The following is a 21,294-nucleotide window of genomic DNA, read 5'->3' as shown; positions in this document are numbered from 1 at the left end:
CTTGGAAAGCACAGAAAGGGGAGATTATCCCACATACTGTTGGGCACATTGCTTAATTATCCCCTAGGGATGTCAGTATCTGTTTATTATAGCAATAGCTCAGAGTTGTATCCAAATATGTAAATAGCCCTCATAAAAAACATAATGTTTCTAGTAATAGTACACCTGTCTGTCTCTTTAAAATTCAGATGCTTAGATTGCACTTCTGCTTTCTGAGCATTCATTTAGCAGCTGCAGCATTTTCTTTCCCTTCTCTAAACAGTATAGATTACTAATAAATGTCTGTGGGATGAGTGAGTATAAGAATGAATATAAGGGAAGGTGAAGAAGGAAAAGAAAGGGAGGGAGAGGCCCCCCCCAAAAATTAATTTTATTCTGATCCCCTAGGCTATTATCATTAGTATTTTGGATCTGGGATTTATTTTGGTAAGAACACAAAGTATTTATTGCACTTAAGATAACATTGTGGCTAGAAGATATTCTTGTCTGTACCGATGGAAGACAAAAGTTGAACTAGAGATTGTCTCTTAGAAACCTTGTAATGTTACTTAAAGAGCCATATGCTTTCTGTTTAAAGTTTTAAAATTATATGTATAGTAAGATACTTTATAGAAAAATTCCAACTAAATATTATAAACAGTTGTTTGGATATGATCTTATTTTTTTGGGTAGAGTCAGAGGACATGGTTCCAAAGACTAGTTGAGTAGATACTTACTTCATCTCAAATTACTCCAGCTTTGCATTGAATTGTTATAGTAGCTTGTGTGTGGGTAAATTAGAATGAGGTGCGTGCTGTTCTTTGCTCTTAAAGATTAGACTGCTTAAATTAATGTTCATTTTGTGAAGGTTTAATGTCTTATCAAAGAAGATTAGAATTTTCTCCCCTTAATTAGGATAAATATGTTTCTTATTTCTTCATGCATTTTGGTTTTAAGCAATCATATGGTCAAATTATTTTTAACATTTTATTTCCTGCCTTTATCTTAGTTTATAATTAATATAACATACTTCCTTTAATAGACTGTGAATATAGATGCTTGTTCTGGGTACTTTATATAGGATTTTATGAGTTTTCAAATGATTTTTCTGTGGTTACTTTTTAAGCTTGTTTTGTTCTGATTGATGTAAAACAATGGTGCTGCATTTAAATTGTGCTTTTTTTTTTGCCCCCTAAAAATGCTGTATTCCACTAGATTTCAGGGTTTTCAGTGTTTGTCTGTAGAGGATTTGTGTTTGACCTTTCTCAGTAAGGCCAAATGTATATAACTTGGGAAAAGATGGTTTGGGTACAGCATGCCTATAGAATATACTTACGCTTATATAGAAGTTTCATAGCCTTATACATTTTTTAAAAACTACAATTGCTTTATATAAGAGAAATTATTTACTAAATTAAATCAAAATGAGTATTAAACAAGGGAGGTGAGTTAGGAGTAGGTGAAAAAATGGGAAGAGAGCTAAACTTAGAGAAGAGTTAAATGAAAATAAACGAAGACAAAGACAGTCACTTCATCCAGCAAATATTTATGCATATTGGCTGTGTACAGGTCTATATTCAAGGCTCTGGGAATTCAGCAAAGGACAGAATAGACATCCCTGCCCTTGTAGAGTTTATTTTAATTAGTAAAGATATACAATGAAGACATAAAAAAGTTGATACATCAGAAAATGATCAGTGCTATGAGAAAATTAAAACAGGGAGGGAGATGCTCACTTTGGCAGCACATATACAAAAATTGGAACGATACAGAGAAGATTAGCATGGCCCCTGCACAAAGATGACACATGGGTTTGTGAAGCATTCCATATTTTTGAAATATTGAAACAGGGGCTATTCTCCCTTTCTATCAGTCCAGTATCATCCTGATACCAAAACCAGACAAAGATACAACAACAAAGGAAAACTTTAGGCAAATATCTTTGATGAACATAGATGCAAAAATCCTGAATAAAATATTAGCAAGTAGGATACAACAACACATCAAAAAAATTATACTCCATGATCAAGTGGGATTCATCCCAGGGATGAAAGGATGCTTCAGCATACACAAGTCAATAAATGTGACACACCACATCAACAAAATGAAGGATAAAAACCATATGATTATCTTAACAGATGCAGAAAAAGCATTTGACAAAATTCAACATGGGTTCATGATAAAGATTCTCAGCAAATTAGGTATAGAAGGAAAGTATCTCAACACAATAAAAGCCATATATGGCAAACCCACTGCCAGTATCATCCTGAATGGGTGACAAGACAATGATGCCCACTCTTACCACTCCTATTTAACATAGTATTGGAAGTACTAGCCAGAGCATTCAGGCAAGAGAAAGAAATAAAGGGTATCCAGCTCGGAAAAGATGAAATCAAACTGTCCCTGTTTGCAGATGACAGGATCCTATATATAGAACAACCTAAAAAAACTCGACAAAAAGACTCTTAGAATTGACAAATGATTGCAGTGAAGTTGCAGGATACAAAATCAACACACAAAAATCAGTAGTGTTTTTATACTCCAATAACAAACTAGCAAAAGAAGAAATCAAGAAAGCAAACCCGTTTACAATAGTGGCCCAAACAAAACAAAACAAACAAAAAAATACATAGGAATACATCTAACCAAGAAGGTAAAAGATCTCTAAAATGAGGACTACAAATCACTGTTGAAAGAAATTAAAGAGGACACAAAAAGTTAGAAAGACATTCCATGTTCTTGGATTGGAAGAATTAACATTGTGAAAAAACAATCTACAGATTCAGTGCAGTCTCCCTCAAAATACCAATGTCATTCTACACAGAAATAGAAAAAACAATCCTACTGGAATTCATTCAAAATGGTGGAAGAGACGGTCCCCAGCGTCACTCTCTCACACAAATCAACCAATTTACAACTATAAAAATGTAACAACAGCCAAGCTGGGGCTGCCGGAGCTCAGGGGAAGAGGAGGAGAGACCTACAGAGCTCATGAAGTGGGAGAAGCCATGATGAGAGAAAGAAAAAACTGCTCAGAGCATTTTGTGCGGCGGCTGCTTTAAGGCTGAAACTGCTGAGCGCAAGGAGCAGGAGCTAGCAGAAGCTGCAGCTGTGCCCTTTGGATGGAGTTGCTTGGAGGCAGCAGGGGAGAAGAGGGCCTTGGTGGCCCCTGGGACAGCAAGACCACCGGTAGGGTTCCAATGGACCCACACAGGAGTGAGGAGCCAGAACAGCTGAAAAAGGGGAGCCATTCAGAAGCTGGTGAGTCATCACAAGGGACTGGCACAGGGCCCGTCCTGTGGGAAGTGTTTGGAGCACGGATGATGGGGGAGATGGGCCCACTGGGAGAACACTGGGACACAGCTAGGACAGCTGATATGCCCCCAATCTTCACAGGACCACTCAGAGGAGACTGGTTGGGAATGTAGAATTGCATGGGGTGCAGTTTGATGAAAAGACTCAGGCCCAGATCAGAGTTTCTATGCAGCCCAGGTGTATCCGGTCTCTGGAGAGCCAGAAGTACTTATAAAGTCAACCATTAAACCCTGGCTGCACAAAAAGTCTTCCCTAGGGCCCACTGGGAAGCAGCAAAACAGCAATTTAGCTCAACCACAGAGCTCACGTACTGGTTCCCACAGGAAGTTCCCTGATTTCAGATGTAAGCAAAGGAGAAAAAACTAGTTCCAGCCCGGGCACACCACCAGTGCCTCGGGGCCTGCCATGGGACCTGAGGTGTGGAGCCAGGGACCGGATCCTTGCCGACAACCATGCACACTGCCAGTGCCTTGGGCTAGACGTCACAACCACCACAGAGATGGTCTGCCAGCCACTGGAGTGCATTGACAAGGAAAATCACCAGCAGATACCAAAAAAATAATAGGATGTCTTTCTCCACAAAGCCCATTTCAGAGTGACAGAAGAAGTATCTGCTCTATGATAATATTGGGGAACCTGAACATACTTTCCAGCATTGGACAGATCATCTAGGCAACAAATCAACAGAATAAACATTACTCTTTCAGAGGGAGAGAAGAAATCTAGGGTTATCAGTGGTGGGGGGGGAGTAAATGGGGGATAGGGAGAAATTGGACAAGGGACATAAAGAATAAGTACACTTTGTAAGAATATTCATACTAGTAATATTGATTTGATCAACATACATCAACATTGAATCCCAAAAATATGTATAATCAATTATGATTCAATAAAAAATAAAAGAAAAAACAATCCTACCAATCCTAACACTCATATGGAACGATGAAAGACCCTGAATAGCCAAAGCAATCCTGACCAAAAAAAAAAAAAACGCTGGAGGTATAACACTACCTGACTTCAAGTTATACTGCAAAGCTGTAGTAACCAAAACAGCATGGTACTGATATAAAAATGAACACCTGGACCAATGGAGCAAAATACAGAACCAGGAAATCAACCCATATACTTACAGCCAACTGATCATCAACAAAGGCACCAAGAACATACATTGGGGAAAAGAGTGCCTCTTTAGTAAATGGTGCTGGGAAAACTGGACATCTGTATGTAGAAGAATGAAACTAGACCCACACCTCTCACCATATACCAAAATCAATTCAAAATGAATTAAAGACTTAAATATAAGACCTGAAACTATAAATCTCCTAGATGAAAACGTAGGGGAAACACTTTTGGAAGTAGGACAGGGCAAAGGCTTTATCAATATGACCTCCAAAGCACAGGCAACACAAGGAAGAATAAACAGGTGGGATTATATCAAACTAAAAAGCTTCTGCACAGCAAAAGAAACAACAGAGCAAAAAGATAACTTACAGAGTGGGACAAAATATTTGCAAACTATGCATCTGACAAAGGATTTAAGGAACTTAAACAAGTTAACAGTAAAAAGCTAAAAACCTGTATAAAAAATGGGCAAAGGACCTGAATATGCATTTCTCTAAGGAAGATACACAAATAGTTAACAGACACATGAAAAAAATGCTCAGTACCACTAATCATTAGGGAAATGCAAATCAAAACCACACTGAGGTATCATCTCACTCCAGTTAGATTGGCTGTTATCAAAAAGATACAGAATAACAAATGCTAACAAGGATGCAGAGAAAGGGGATCCCTCCTACGCTATTGGCAGGACTGTAAAATGATGCAGCCATTATGGAAAATGGTGTGGAGGTTCCTCAAACAACTGTGGATAGAACTGCCATACAGTGCAGCAATTCCACTGCAGGGTATGTACCGAAAGGAAATCATCATGTTGAAGGGGTGCCTGCACCCCCATATTTATTGTAGCTGTATTTACAAAAGCAAAGAGTTGGAAACAGCCTAAATGTCCATCGTCGGATGACTGGATAATGAAAATGTGGCATATATGTACAATGGAATACTACTCTGCCATAAAAATAACGAAATACTCAGTGGTTTTGGTTTTCCACATATAACTATCTTCTCTGTATGTGTGCACGTTCTTGAGAATAAATTTTTTCATAATCCTGAGTAATTCTTTCATCCAGAATCTTCCAGCTTGCAAACTGGCTCCTTTGCTTTCTATCCTAATCTGTAATACCATGAATTTTTAAGAAATACTCGACTAGAAAAAAAAAAGCTCAACTAGGAATTATTGTATAAAATAAATTTGGAAAAAGCAGTTGATGTCAGGCTGTGACATTTATATTAAATTTAACATTTATATTAAATTACTGAGCTCTTATATTCTGAAGAAATAATAATAAGAGTATTTGCTATTTCTTTTCCAATTGTAGTAAAGCGTTTGTACACACTGTAGTCCCTCTATCAAGTATATTGCTTTCCAGAAGAAAATGGGTACTACTTGAATTAGATCTCAACTGAGAAAGAGCTAGGGTGGCCATAAATGTGTATGAAGCCTATTAATTTTTTTTATTTTTCTGAATACTCTTGTTCATCACTGTATTCTTTCCAAGGCTTCGGGCTTTTGTGTTCTGTGGTGTTAGAACCTTAATATTTCTTATTCAAAGTTGTTACTGAGAGCTTTAATTCAGACAGGTGTAGAAAGATAGCAATTTAAGGATTTTTGTGGTAATATGTTATTGAATGTGCTGTGTGAAGGAGGGAGAGAGAGAGACAGATGCATGAGCAGGGAGGCAGGTACACGGAGTTAGTAATTCTTCACTGTGAAAATAAAGGCTATATTTATATCTGGAGATTATAAGTTGAAAAATGAGGCTTTAGTAGTTCTCATATTACTGAAGGAAGTCTTCAGAAATACTTTTTCCCCCTCAGTTTTGTTTTGTGACCATTCTCTGTAGTTAATTCTAAGGAAATTACAATGTTAGAAGGATTGCCAGTTCAGGAACAAGTGTTTCCACATTCTCAATGATTAGCGTTCAGAAAAGTGGTAACTTTCCTTTTCCAGCAATGGTCACGTATAGTAGCGAAAATATGACAGTTGTTGCTAATAGGGGTCACAGAAAGCCCAGGAAACAGAGCAATAATATTGAAAAAACTCTTGGTGAAAATGTGTGTATGTACTTAGCCAAGGTCTAGACTAGTATAATCAGATGTGGACAATGGGCTGTAATGTAGTTTTGGGAGATGGTTGTCATCATTACTGTTATTTATTAAGCCTCTAGTGTGAATCTTTTCTAGTTGGTCACTTGATAGGGCTGTTTGTTTCTTAAGGCTGACACATGCATTTTTTTTCCTTCCCCTTTGCAGTGTAGGTATAAATTATACATAGTTTTTCTTCTTAATATTAAAAAAATGTGAATCATTTTGTTCTCTGCATTTACAGATTTAATTTAGTTTACAGTAAACCCAACATTTTGACACTGCTTATTATAAATTCTTTGTTGGAAAGAATAGTTTGTACAACTGTTAGATAAAACTGTAGTTGTTAAATACTGTATAATTTGTATATTTTGGAAAATAAGCATATAGGTGGCAAATTGGCCCGTTAGAAAAGTAAAAAAAAAACAACACCCCCCCAAAATCATTTAGATATCTTATTAGTTTAATTTGTGAAGACATTTTTATATTTTCCTTAATGAAAGGACAAATCATATTTGTATATATATTTAAAATAAGTGGGAGGTATGTAGTCAGGACCTTTTGAGATACTGATTTTAAAACAGTTTGTGAATTGTGAAAGGATAAATATATATGCATCCCTTCTATTAAAGTTTATTAAATACTTTACATACATCCTAATCAATTTTTATAATATTCTTTTAAATAAGTAAGGTTAGCTTTTAAGTATTTTGTATTATGCTATGAAAATATTTCATATTTAAATTAGTGGTATAATGAAATCTAATCTAATAGCTCTATGATTTTGCTGTTAATGTCTTAGATAAATTTAGGTATTGAGAATGTTTGGGTTGAAATATTTCCATAAACCATTCATCAAATAATGATTGAGTATAGACTAACTGAACGGTACCTCTTAGATGCTTTGGTTGATTAAAAAAGAATAAGCAAAGGTGTGCTTCTTTAATCAGTTGTGGTCTGATTCGGAGAAAAGAGCAATATATGTAGAATTCTAATAGAATTTTTATAAGATACTGTATGATAAACAAGTATGATATATGGTATGTATATACTAAGCATTAGGTATAAGATTGACATAAAATAAAGGTCTTTGTAGGATAGAATTGCAGAATATTCCTCAGAGGGAAAGAAGATTGAATTGGCTCTTAAGGAATTAAAGAAAGGACAAAAAATAAATGGGGGGATGGTTTATGGCCCTCATTTTCTATCATTTATTCAATACTTATTTACTGATTGTATTCATGCGCCAGGTACCTTTCTGAGTCTGAGGATGTAGCTGTAAATGAGTCTGTGCTGTCATGGAGGAGAGTGCAAATAAGTAAACAAAATGAGACAATTCAGATAGTAATAAATGCTTAGAAGAAAACAAAAAAGGATAATGTTACCAGAGTAAAGAGGGAAAGTCTTATAGGGAAGCCAAGGTGGAATGTTTAGAAAAGACTTGTGAAGAAGAGATATTTGGTTTGAATGAAGAAAAAGAAATAGCTAATCATTTTGAGATCTAGGTCACAACATTCTGAGATGGGGAAACAGCAAGAACAAGGCCTTAAGGAGGGAACTATTTGTGTATTGTTGAATCAAATTGAAGGCCACAGTGGCTGGAACAAAATGGGCAAAGAAGAGAGTAAGGTTTGGAAATGTCAGAGAAGTATTTAATTTTCACATCATATAGGGGCCTCTAAGCTGTGCTAAGAAATTTGGATTTAATCTTTTTCAGTAAGAATACATGGCAGAGTTTTAAGCAGAGCAGTAGCATGATATGGCTTATGGGTTTTTTGATAGTAAGATTTAACTTAAGTGTGCTTTTAAAAGAATTTTTATTTTTAAAATTACAGTGAAATACACTTAACATAAAATTTACTGTATTAACTATCTTAAAGTGTACAGTTCAGTGCTGTTAGTACATTTACATTGTTGTACAATTATTATCACCATCTATCTCAGGAACTTTTGTCTTGGGGAACAAAAACTCTACCCATTAAACAATAACTTTCCATTCCTCCTTTCCCCAGCCCCTGACAACCACCAGACAACTTTCTGTCTTATGAATTTGACTACTCTAGGTACTTCGTATAAGTGGAGTCATACAGTACGTGTCTTTTGGTGTCTGGATTACTCAGCATGATGTCTTCAGTGTTCATCAGTGTTTTCATCTGTGTCAGAATTTCCTTCCTTATTAAGGCCGAATAATAATCAGTTGTATATGTATACCACATTTTGTTTATCTATTTATTTGCTGAGGGACACTTGGATTGTTTCTACCTTTTGGCTATTGTAAATAATGCTGCCATGAATAGAGTTGTACAAATATCTCTTGAGTCCCTACATTCAGTTCTTTTGGATATATGTCCAGAAGTGGAATTCCTGAATCACAAGGCAATCTTATTTTTAATTTTTTGAGGAACCGCCATGGTGTTTTCTGTAGCACCTGTACTATTTTACATTCCCACTAACTGGGCACAAAGTTTCTCATTTCTGTATGTCCTTACCAAAACTTATTTTATGATGTTTTTTTTAAGATAGTAGCCATCCTAATGGATGTGAGGTGTTATCTCATTGTGGTTTTGGTTTGTATTACCTTAATGATTAGCACTATAGAGAATCTTTTCATGTGCTTGTTAGCTATTTCTGTGTCTTATTTAGAGAAATGTCTATTCAAGTACCTCTCCCTGTTTTGAATAAGGTTATTCTGTTGTCATTGAATTGTAGGAGTTCTTCATGTATTCTCCATATTAACTATCCTTTATCAGATATATAATTTGTAAATATTTTCTCTCCATGGGTTGTCTTTTTGCTCTGTTGATTGTGTCCTTTGATGCACAGAAGGTTTTAATTTTGATGTACTCCAATTTCTTTCTTTCTTTCTTCTTTTGTTGCCTGTGCTTTTGGTATCATGTCCAAGAAGTTATTGCTAAATTCAGGGTCACAGCGTTTTTTTGTTTGTTTGTTTGTTTTCCCCATGAATTTTTCCTGTGTTTTTTTTCTAGGAGTTTTATAGTTATAGCTGTTATTTTTTGGTCTTTGATCCATTTTGAGTTAGTTTTTATATATGGTATAAGGTAAGTGCCTTAGTTCATTTGTGCTGCTATAACAAAATATGAGACTAGGTAATTTATGAATAATAGAAATTTCTTTCTCACAGTTCTGGAGGCTAGGAACAAGGAGCCAGCAAGTTCAGAGTCTGGTGAGGGCTGGATCTCTGATTCTAATATGGTGCCTTAATCCCATTCATGAGGAAGGTGCCTTCATGACCTAATCATATTGTAAAGGCCCAACTTCTTAATACTATTACTTTGGTGACTGTTTTAACATGAATTTTGGAGGAGACTCAAACATTCAAATTACAGCAGTAAGGACCCAGTTTCATTCTTTTCCATATTGATATCCAGTTTTCTCAAAATCATAATATATGTTTTTAGAAGAATACGTTGTGATAGGGTCAATGTACAGGACAAGAATGGACGCAGAGAAATCAATGAAGATGTTACTGAAATACCCCAAACAAGAGATGATGGTGACATAGCATGATGCGGTAGCAATGGTGATGGAGAGAAATAGATATATGAGATGAGTATATTTAATAGTTGGAGCTGTAAAACTTGCTTTCATGAATTTGATTTGGAGGTGAGGGAATGATAAAATCATTTGTAGGGTTTATTTGAGTGCACTTAGGTGCTATTTATTGTGGTGGGAAAAACTGAGTTAGTGATAGTAGAAGAGGTATTATTGGCACTGGGTAGGCAGAATCAAGATTTCTGCTTTGGAAATGCTATATTTGAAATGCCCATTGAGGATCCAAGTGAAGATTTCAGTTGGGAAGTTGGCTGTGGGTCAGAAATACAGGGGACAAAGAGTAGGGTGAGAGATGGAAACTTAGGAATGAGTGAGATTTAAAGGTCATAACTCTTGATAAGTCATTTAGGTAGAAGAAAAAGCACAGAACTGAGTCTTGGGACACGTCAAAATATAAATGTAGTACAGAGAAAGAGACTGTAGCAAAGGGAACAGTGAAGAAGTCACTAGGTAGGAGGAAAACCAGAAAGTGCTATGCATTGTTGAAGAAAAGAGAAGAAAATGTCTTAAGAACCTTAAAGTACCTTGCTATTTGTATGTAGTATGTAGTTCTAACTTCGTATGTTAGGTTTTAAACCCACTGTGGACAGTGTGATGCATATTTGTATTTCTTACAGTTAGTAGTCTAGAAGTGCCTGGCAGAAGTGGGTGTTCAAAGAATTTATTTTCTTACAAGCACTACTGGGCCCCCAGCAATGATTAGGCACTGTTCTTTGCTCTGTCGATATAAGGATATATATTATGCATGGTTGGTGCAATCTGGAATGGAAGGCAGATGTATAAATACATAATTGAGATGGTGTTATACAGAATAATATAATGCAAAAAAATACCACAAAAGAGGCATGTGCACCTTTGTAGGGGATCAGTTGTATGGAGGGGAAGCCAGTATAGGATTAGAAAAGGTTTTTTAGTGAAGTTGACTTTTGAGTTTAGCTTTGAAGGATTGATAAGGTAAGCAGGATGGAATGCGAAGTAAGGTCATTGCTGGCCTAGGGGACAGTGGGAACAGAGGCAAAGAAGTGTTAAAGAATAGGTACAATGTTTGGGTAAGCAGTTTCTGGCCCACAATACTTGAGTATAAAGAATTTACGAAAATGAGGCTGTTATCTAAGCCATACAATGGTGTTTACTCACTTTTGTAGATATGGGAAGGTGGCTAAAACTTTTTAACATGTGCAGTGATAGTGAGATCTTCATTTTAGAAGGATGACCCTGATGAAGAAGTGGAAATAAGTTGGATTGGAGGCTAGTGTAAAAATTGAAGCTGTGATGCTGAGTGCCAGAGAGCACTGGAAAATGTTACAGAGAGAAAGAGCTTCAGAGTTATTACAGAGGTAAAATGAACAGTGTACCATTAGTCTGTTGGATGTGAAGGATGATGAAGAAAGAATTATCATATATGACTGATATTACTAGCTTCAGTAACTGGGTAAATAGTGATTACGTTAGCAGAGAGGGTAGAAAATGAAATAATGAATGATCTCTGAATAAGTAACTATTTTAATAAATTAAGGTACATTTCATCCTCAGGAATCTTTTGTAGGTGTTCTGTATAATGGTGTACCACTAGGTAAAATAAACAAGTTTGTATAATATGACTCTTTAAGTGTTAAATATTTTTATATACACACAAAAAACACATACATGCATGTAAATACATACACAAGTACTACATATATGCATGCACATGCATACCATATGTTTCTATAAGTTTAGAACAATGTAAGGATAGAAACAAACTGTTAGTGGTGCTAGCTTATTCTGAAAATGGATGGGTACAGGGGTTGGGGGCTTTCACTTGTTGCTTCATTATTAAAGTGTTACATGATTTTTTTTAACAACGTATATTTTATGCTGCATAACTAGAAAAATTAATGAAGCATCAAGACAACATTATCTTTGTTATCTATCTGCCCATCAATTTTTATAGCAGTAAGTGTCCATTTTGAAAAATAAATGGCTGGAAGCGGTATTTGAGTTCTTTTTAAAATATACCCCCACCCCACCCCCCGTATAACTTTGTTATACAGTTGTCTGGAATGTCTTTTCCTTTCCTTGTTGCTTTTGCGCTTTATGTAAGGCCCACCTTTATGCTCTAGTTCTCTATTGGAGCTTTTCGCATCTGAGTTGCTCATAGCTATCTTTGTTTCTACAGAACTATGATAACAAACATATTCTTATCTTCTAATTGTACTTGTATTACTTATCTGTTGTTGTGTAATAAATTTCTGCAAATTTTGCACCTTAAAACCACTTACTTTTACTTTCTTACAGTTTCCATGTATCAGAAGTCTGAGCATACTTAGCTGGATCTTCTGCTTAGGGTTTCACAAGTCTGTTATAATGGTGTTGGCCAAGCTACACTCCTTTCTGTAGTTTGGGGTCTTTTTTCAAGCTCATGTAGTTCTTTGCAGAATTTAGTTCCTTGGCTTTGTAGGACTGAGGGTCCCATTTTCTTGCTGAGTGTCACTGGGGAATGCTCTCAGCTCCTATAGCCTGCTCATTCTTCCTTGTCACATGGTCTTCTCACAACATGACAGCTTACTTCTTCAAAGCTGGCAGGAGAATTGCTTTAGTTTGCTAAGGCAGAGCTTTATTATGTAACATAAACACCAGAATGACTATCCCATCACCTTTGCCATGTGTTGTCACCCAATTATGGAATGATGATATCATTGTCTTTACCATATTCCATTTGCTAGAAACAAGTACCACATTCTGCCCAGATTGAACTCAATGGGATGGGATCATATAAGGCCACTAGTCACTGGAGGTCACCTTACAGAATGTCCACCACAGCACTTATATTGGAGTTTAAAGTTGGAAAGAACTTCAGTGTATTCTCTTTATCTCCAACTAAAATGTGAGGAAAGCTCATCTCCAGTGCTTAGCCTAGTCTTTATAGTATAATAGTTGCTGAATAAATGTTTGATTGTTTTAAGAAAACAAAATGTGAAAAGATCATAATAAGCCCTCAAAAGACTTACTCAGTTAAAATGTGGGTGAAATGATGAAGCCTTGATTTTTAGGGCATTTGCTGTGAAATAGCATAAATTAAATTTGGAGATATTATGGAGGAAATATTGACAAGATTTGCTGATTAGTGGCCTGGAGGAAGGTGTAGAGAAGAGGGAGGAGACTAGAATAACTTTGAGGTTACTTATTTGGTGACTGGTAAGATGGTGTGCCATTGACTAATCAATTCAATTACTGTTTGAGTGCTTTGAGGCAATGTATTGATGTTAAATTCATGGTGTGGTTTTTACATCTCTAGAGGGAAACTAAGGAGCACAAACCAATATTTCACATCTGCACTCTTGAAAGCCCTTGCTTTTACTATCTGTAGAATCATAGGAAATTATTCATTAGCAGGCTTTAAAATAACACTAGGGATTGTTTTTATCTGTAATGCCTAAATGTGTACTGTTTAAGAGCATTTGAAAAAATACCTTGATGATGATGTCACCCCAAAATTGTAGACAAGATATTGCATTAACTTCTAACATAGCTGAGAGATAAAGGAGAGGGTAGATATGGAGTCAAATTATAATAGTGTATATGAGCTTAATAGAGATATGAAAAAAGTGGCCGAAAAGCAAAAAGCCTTTTTATTTTCTTTAAGGATTTTTTGTTTTCCTTTCTTTTAATTATTGCTAGTTGTAAAACTTCAAAGACTTTAGAAGTATAAGGAGAAAGACTTAAGCCTCACTTTCTAGCCCAAAGGTGGTCCATAATTTTTCTGTAGAGAGCCATATAGTACTTTAGGCTTTGCAGGACATATGGTCTGTTACAACTACTCAAGTCAATTTAGTATTGTGATTTGGAAATGGCCATCTTAAAGGAAGATATACGAATGGCCAACAGACACATGAAAAAATGCTCAACATCACTCAGATGAGAATAGAAATGCTACTAATTTTCGTGTGTTGATTTTGTATCCTGCTACTTTGCTGAAATCATTTATCGACTCCAAGAGTGTTTTTGTAGAGGCTTTAGGCTGTTTGATATATAGGATCATGTCATCTGCAAAGAAGGACAGTTTGACTTCATCTTTTTCAATCTGGATGCCCTTTATTTCCTTCTCTTCTCTGATTGCTCTGGCTAGTTCTTCCAACACTATGGAAGTGGTGAGAGTGGGCATCCTTGTCTAGTTCCTGTTCTTAAAGGAAAAGCTTTCAGCTTTTCCCCATTCAGGATGATATTGGCAGTGGGTTTGGCATATATGGCTTTAATTATGTTGAGATACTTTCCATCTGTACCTAACTTATAGAGAGTCTTTATCATGAACAAATGTTGAATTTTATCAAATGCTTTTTCAGCATCTATAGAGATGATCATATGGTCCTTGTGTTTGATTTTATTGATGTGGTGTATCACATTTATTGATTTGAGTATGTTGAACCAACCTTGCATCCCTGGGATGAATCCCACTTGATCATGGTGAATAATTTTGCATATGTGTTGCTGTATTCTGTTAGCTAGTATTTATTGAGGATTTTTGCATCTATATTCATCAAGGATAACGGCCTGTAGTTTTCTTTTTTAGTTGTATCTTTACCTGGTTTTGGTATCAGGGTGATGTTTACTTCATAGAATGAGGTTGGGAGAATCGCTTCTGTTTAAATCTTTTGGAGTAGTTTGTAGAGAATTGGTGTCAATTCCTCTTTTAATAGTTGGTAAAATTTTGCTGTGAATCCATCTGGTCCTGGGCTTTTCTTTGTTGGGAGCCTTCTGATAACCACTTCAATCTCCTTTATTGTCATTGGTCTGTTCAGGTTTTCTACATCTTCTTGGCTCAGTTTTGGTAGCTTGTATGTGTCCAGAAATTTATCCATTTCCTCCAGATTTTCAAATCTGTTGGCATATAGTTGTTTATAGTAGACTCTAATGATTCCTTGTATTTGGAGGTGTCAGTTGTAATATCACCTTTTTCATTTCTAATTTCTGTTATTTGGGTCTTCTCTCTTCTTTTTTTAGTTAGCTGTGCTAATGGTTTGTCAATTTTATTTACTTTTTCAAAAAACCAACTTTTTGGTTCATCGATCTTTTGTATCATTTTTTGGTTTCAATTTCATTAAGTTCTGCTCAGATCTTAATGATTTCTTTCCATCGGCTAAGTTTGGGATTGGAACGTTCTTATTTTTCTAATTCTTTAAGGTGAAGTATTAGGTTGTTCTCCTCTCATCTTTCCATTCTTCTGAGGTGAGCCTTTAATGCAATAAATTTCCCCCTTAGTACTGCTTTTGCCATATCTCACAGGTTTTGGTATGATGCATCACTGTTTTCATTAGTTTCAATACATTTTTTGATTTCCTGTTTGATTTCTTCTTGGACCCATATGTCATTATGTAGAATGCTGTTTAATTTCCATGTGTTTGTATAGTTTCCAGAATTTAGTGTTTTATTGATTTGTAATTTTTATCTATTGTGGTCTGAACAAACTCATGGCATAATTCCAATTTTTTTGAATTTATTGAGACTTGATTTGTGACCTAACATGTGATCTATCCTGGAGAATGATCCATGTGCTGATGAGAAGAATGAATATTCTGAGGTTGTTGGATAGAATGTTTTGTAGATATCTGCAAAGTCCAGTTGGTCTAGAGTGTTGTTTAGATCTTGTGTTTCTCTGCTGATTCTTTGCTTAGATGATCTGTCCAGTATTGACAGTGGGGTGTTTAGGTCCCCTGCTATTATGGTATTAGTGTCTATTTCCTTCTTTAGATCTAATAGAGTTTGCTTTCCAAATCTGGCTGCTCCAACATTGGGTGTGTATATATTTATGATTGTTTTGTCTTCTTGATGTATCAATCCTTTTATCATTATGTAGTGTCCCTCATTATCTCTTTTTATGTTTTTTAGTTTAAAGTCTATTTTATCAGATATAAGAATAGCTACTGCAGCTTGATTTTCATTTCTGTTTGCATGGTAATCTTTTTCCATCCTTTCCCTCTTAGTCAATGTGAGTCTTTATAGGTGAGGTGGGTCTCTTGAAGGCAGCATATAGTAGGGTACTCCTTCTTAATCCAGTCAGCCAATCTGTGTCTTTTTTTTTTTTTTTTTTTCGTGACCGGCACTCAGCCAGTGAGTGCACCAGTCATTCCTATATAGGATCCGAACCCGCGGCGGGAGCATCGCCACGCTCCCAGCGCAGCACTCTACCGAGTGCGCCACGGGCTCGGCCCCAGTCTGTGTCTTTTGACTGAGTAATTTAATCCTTTTACATTAAAAGTTATTATTGAAAAGTGTTGATTTACTCCTAGCATTTTATTGATTTTTGTTTGGATGTCTTAAGTGTCTTTTGTTCCTTTCTTTCTGATTTACTGTTTGTGTTCTGTATTTGTTGGTTCCTTGGGTTGTAGATTAACTTTTTTTTCTCTTCATTGTTGACATTTTTATTTTACTAGTGGGTTTTGATTTTTCTTGAGTTTTTATGGCAGTGGTAGTTATTTTTCAGGTACCAAAAGCAGTACTCCCTTGAGAATTTCTTGTAAGGGTGGTCATGTGGTAGTGAACTCCGGCAGTTTTTGTTTGTCTGAGAAATATACTATTTGCCTTTCATTTCAGAAGGATAGCCTTGTGGGGTAGAGTATTCTTGGATGACAATCTCTGTCTTTTAGTATTTTGAATATATCATCCCATTCCTCTCTGGCTTTTAGGATTTGTGATGAAAAGTCTGATGGTAGTCTGATTGGGGCTTCCTTATAGATGATTTAACACTTCTCTCTTTTAGCTTTTAAGATTCTCTCTTTGTCTTTGAGTTTTGCCAATTTGTCTATAACATGTCTTGGAGATGAACCTTTTTGGTTTGCATACAGTTGGGGATCTTTGAGCCTCCTGAATCTGAAGATCTGTGTCTTTTCCTGTTCCGGGGAAGTTTTCTGCCACTATTTTGTTGAATACATTTTCAATGCAATCTCCTTTTTCCTCCCCTTCTAGAATACCCATGACTGGCATATGTGAGTGCTTAAGGTTGTCTGGTATCTCTCTTAGATTTTCTTCAGTGTTTTTACTTCTTTTTTCTTTTTCTTTTTGTCTGCCTGTGTTATTTCAAACAGCCCATCTTCAAGGTTTTTACTTCTTTTTTCTTTTTCTTTTTGTCTGCCTGTGTTATTTCAAACAGCCCATCTTCAAGGTCAGAAGTTCTCTCTTCTGCTTCTGCATGCCTGCTGGTTAAACTCTCCGTTGTGTTTTTTATTTCGTTGAATGAGTTCTTCAGCTTGTCAAGCTCTGCTACATTCTTTTTCAGGGCATTGATTTCCTTGTACATTTCTTCTTTTCCTCATTTCATCATGTTGTCTAGCTGAGTTTTCTTGTATCTCATTTAGTTTCCTTAGAATTATTACTTGAAATTCCTTGTCATACATTTCAAGGGCTTCTTGTTCTATAGGATCTAGAGCTTGATTGTTGTTACCCTTTGATAGTATACTTTCTTGATTTTTCATATTTCTGGTATCTTTCCTTTGATGTTTAGTCATTGTGGCAAGGGATTTCATGGTCCACTGGTTTGAGACTATTGTCGGGCTAGGATTCTGCCGGGGGCTGCCAATTTGACATGGCTGCCTCAGTGTCTGCTCAGTTGCCCACTTCCACCTTGGGTGTGGTCACCTCGGGTCTCAGGCCTCTTTAGGGAGGCAGCTCTCTGGCTGGTGCACACTCAGCCGGGGTGGGGATGGGGTCCAGTGGTGGTGAGGCCCTCCTGTTGGGTAGCACGCTGGCACCACTTGGTGCGTGGTCTCCGTGGGACATGGGACTTGGGCCTCTCGGTCGGGATGCCTCTCTGATTGGTGTGCACTTGGCCGGGCTGGGGATGGGGTCTAGCGGCAGCAAGGCCTACCTGCTTGGTCATGCATTAGCGCTGTGGGGAGCGTGGTGTCCATGGGACTTTGGCCTCTCTGGTGGGGTGCCTGTCTGTTTGGTACACACTTGGCCAGGCTGGAGATGGGTTCTGGCGGCTGCAAGGCCTACCTGCTTGGTCACGTGCTGGCACCATAGGCGCGTGACCTCTGCGGGACTCAGGCCTCTCTCTCAGGCTGACTCTCAGATTGGTGTGCACTCTGCTGGGCTAGGGATCGGATCTGGCGGTGGTGAGTCCTACCTGCTCGGTGCGCGTTGGCGCTGCGGGGCCAGGTCTAACTTCTATGTGGCTGTTTTCTAGTGTCAGTTTAGTTACTTGTGCTATGTAAATTTTAAAAATAATTTTAGTACTTCAATCCAGTGACCTTTCTAGATTCAATATTAATTTTTTTTTTAACATATTTTTTAAAAATTAAAAAATATTTAAAATGTATTCTTTTAATGCTTTATAAAAGAGTAGTTAAAAATTATTTTTCCCTGTTGGCATCTGTTAAATATAATCTACAGGATTTTTGTATATGTATGTTTCTAGAAGGGGTTAGGTCTTATCTATGATGCATTTGGGATTGATTTGTTTGTATGGTTTGAGATAGAAGTCAAGGTTAATTCTGTCCATATGAACATCATGTGATCAATCTAAGACCAATTATTGAAAAAGATCAACTTTATCTTACTCATTGCAGAAGTACCTTTGTGATAAATCAGGTGACCATAAATATATGGGTCTGTGGATATTCTCTTCTGTTCCATTGGTCTGTTCATCTGTCTTAATTTTGGTGTCTTTATAATAAGTCTTTCTATTTTATAGTGTAAGTCCTTTATCATCATCATCACCATCATCCTCATCCTTCCTTTTCCCCTTCTTCAAGAATGTCTCAGCTATTCTTGGTTCTCTACATTTCTGTATAACTTTTGGAATCAACTCATCAAATTCCACAGAAAGACCTGCTAGGATTTTTGATTGGGATTTATTGTATGTATTAATAGCTTTGTGACTCAAATACATGTTTGCCATTTCTGTTGCTTGTATTTTTTTTTTCCTCAACTTGTATCTACTGTCTGAAGAATGTGTGTTGGCTAGTGGCAAATTCTGTTTTCTTTGTCATAAAATATCCTTATTTTTCTTTTGTTGGTGAGGCAAAACCTTTTCTATACTCTCTTAGGTTAGCGTTCGGAAGCCTGCGAATTAAGCTGAGAAAAGACAGATTAGGGAGAGTAAAGAAAGATTTTTAGTCATATATGAGGGTGCTTAAAAAGTTTATGGAAATAGTTCCATTATTCTTTAATTTCATTTCCCATGAACTTTTTGAAGTACCCTCTTATAAGTAAGCAGGAGTTTATAGAAAAATGTGACTTAAGGAGGTGGTTAGAATTTAGGACTTATATGGCATCCTAATAGGGTAAAGGGGAGGGTCTGAAGGGCACTTGGCAGTAAACAAATGACAGTTAGGAAAGATAAATGGGACTTTAGGAGAATAAATGGGAGGTATAATAGTTTTGTGACATGCCTGTTTAAGTGATTTCTTATCCCAGTGCTACCTTCTCATCTTAGTTGGTAGGAGCCAATCTTTCCTGGTTGTGAAACTCCCTGGGAAGGGCTTTATGGCAGTTGAATTCATTTGGGGGCCTCTGCTTTTAAACAGATAAGGGCAGTTTATTTAGAAAAAGACTCTTCACAGTGGTATATTCTGAATCTCTTCACTTTCATTATTGAACGATAATGTTTTATTGTAGAATTCCTAGCTGCTATTTTTTGTTTAGCATTTTGAAGACAGTTCATTGCATCCTTATCTGGCTTACATCAGTCTTATTGTTGTTCTTTTGAAGGCAATAAGATGTCCTTCCCCCTTCTACTTACCCTCCCCCTGGCTGCTATTAGGATTTTCTTTTCTTTGACAGTTTTAGTATTATACGCCTAAGTGTAATTTTCTTTTATCCTGCTTGGGGTTTGTAGCACTCCATCAACATGTAGTCAGTGTTTTTTCCCAGTTTTAGAAAACTTTTGGCCGTTATCTCTTTATATATTGCTTTTTTCTAATTATGCGTCTGCTCTTTTTTGTACTACAAATACACTTATGCTAGATGTTTTTACCATGTCCTCCTATGTGTCTGTTCTTTATTTTTTCAAATTTTCATCATTTTTCTTACTACGCATTAGCCTAGTTGTCATTGACCTATCTTTCAGTTAATTTACCCTTCTTTGACTGAGTTCAATGAGGTGGTAAATCTATTCTTATTTTTATATTTTTTTGTTTTGTTCAGTTTCCATTCTGTACTGGAATTCTTTTTTATATAGTCTCTTGTCCTAAACTTATTAACTACATTTATGTCAGAGTCCAGATATGAAACTTCAGTATCTTGATTTTCTTTCTGTGAGTCAGTTTTCATTTCTACTTTGTTTTCATTCATTTGGTGTTGTCTCTTGTACCTGACTGGTGATTGAATGTTAGAAGTTGTATTTTGAAATCAAAAGAGTAAATTTAAGTCTCTGTATGATATTATCTTCCTCTAGAGAGGACTTTTTCCTTTTGATTTCTAATCAATAATTAGACTAGGGGCTGATTAAGTTAATTTAGGGACTGAGCTGATTCAAGGCTGGATTTTTTTTTTTTTTTTTTGTCTTTGTTAGAGTTTACCCATTTCCAGTTTGCCTACTCCTAGCATGTAGCCCTTCTGATGTCCTGTGAAAAATGGGGTTTTACCATGGCCCTCCTACATTGTTTTTTTTTTTTTTTTCCCTCCCCACCCAGATAACTTTGCTTATAGCTCTTTGGTTACCAATTAATCTAGGTACAAATCACCATAATGTTGTTTTAAGGTCTCAGTGTTCTGAAGTTTTCAGTTTTTGAGGCCTGGTCTGTTTCCTGTTTCATAGGGTATACTTCGATTCCCACTGAAAGTGTGGGTAATTTACCAGGAGGACCCTTCCACGTTGACAGGCTGTGAACCTCACTTTTTGTCTCCTTAGCTCTGTGGGATTGCTGACAGCTCTGTTTAATTTCTCTGTTCCTACTTGTGAATAGCAAATGCTTCAATGAGAAAAGTCGTGCTAAATGTCTTCTGTGTGCTTTCTTCTCTTAGGATCTTTATTCCTTAAATCTTAGGTGCCTTGGTGACTTTCCATTGCCTTTAAAAATATTAAAACACACTTTAATCCAACATTTTTAGTTACTCTTGTTGTATGGCTAATCTGAGAGAAGCTAATCTGCTGTTGCCAGAAAGATAACCTTTTGCTGTTATATTTTTCAATTATTTAAGTGTGAAACAATGGTACCTCGTTGTATTTAATGTCAGAAGAGGAGAGTAAACTTTCCTTCCTCCCCAAATAACAATGCATACCACTTTTGAGCACTGAATAATGTT

The 21,294-nt window shown here is 36.4% G+C and overlaps 1 protein-coding gene and 1 non-coding gene across 7 annotated transcripts in view; both read left to right on the top strand.

The window, feature by feature from the left end:
• LRBA (LPS responsive beige-like anchor protein) overlaps positions 1 to 21,294 on the top strand; it is a 754,439-nt gene that overhangs the window by 266,420 nt on the left and 466,725 nt on the right. The window lies entirely within an intron of this gene.
• Positions 1,708 to 1,814, top strand: LOC134386656 (U6 spliceosomal RNA). The gene has a single exon (XR_010024488.1). It is a non-coding gene; the product is annotated as a U6 spliceosomal RNA (small nuclear RNA).

Source organism: Cynocephalus volans, chromosome 9, assembly GCF_027409185.1.
Source record: "Cynocephalus volans isolate mCynVol1 chromosome 9, mCynVol1.pri, whole genome shotgun sequence".
NCBI lineage: Eukaryota > Metazoa > Chordata > Mammalia > Dermoptera > Cynocephalidae > Cynocephalus > Cynocephalus volans.
Note: the sequence above shows the minus strand (reverse complement) of the source record. Positions and strands in the feature narration are given on the sequence as shown.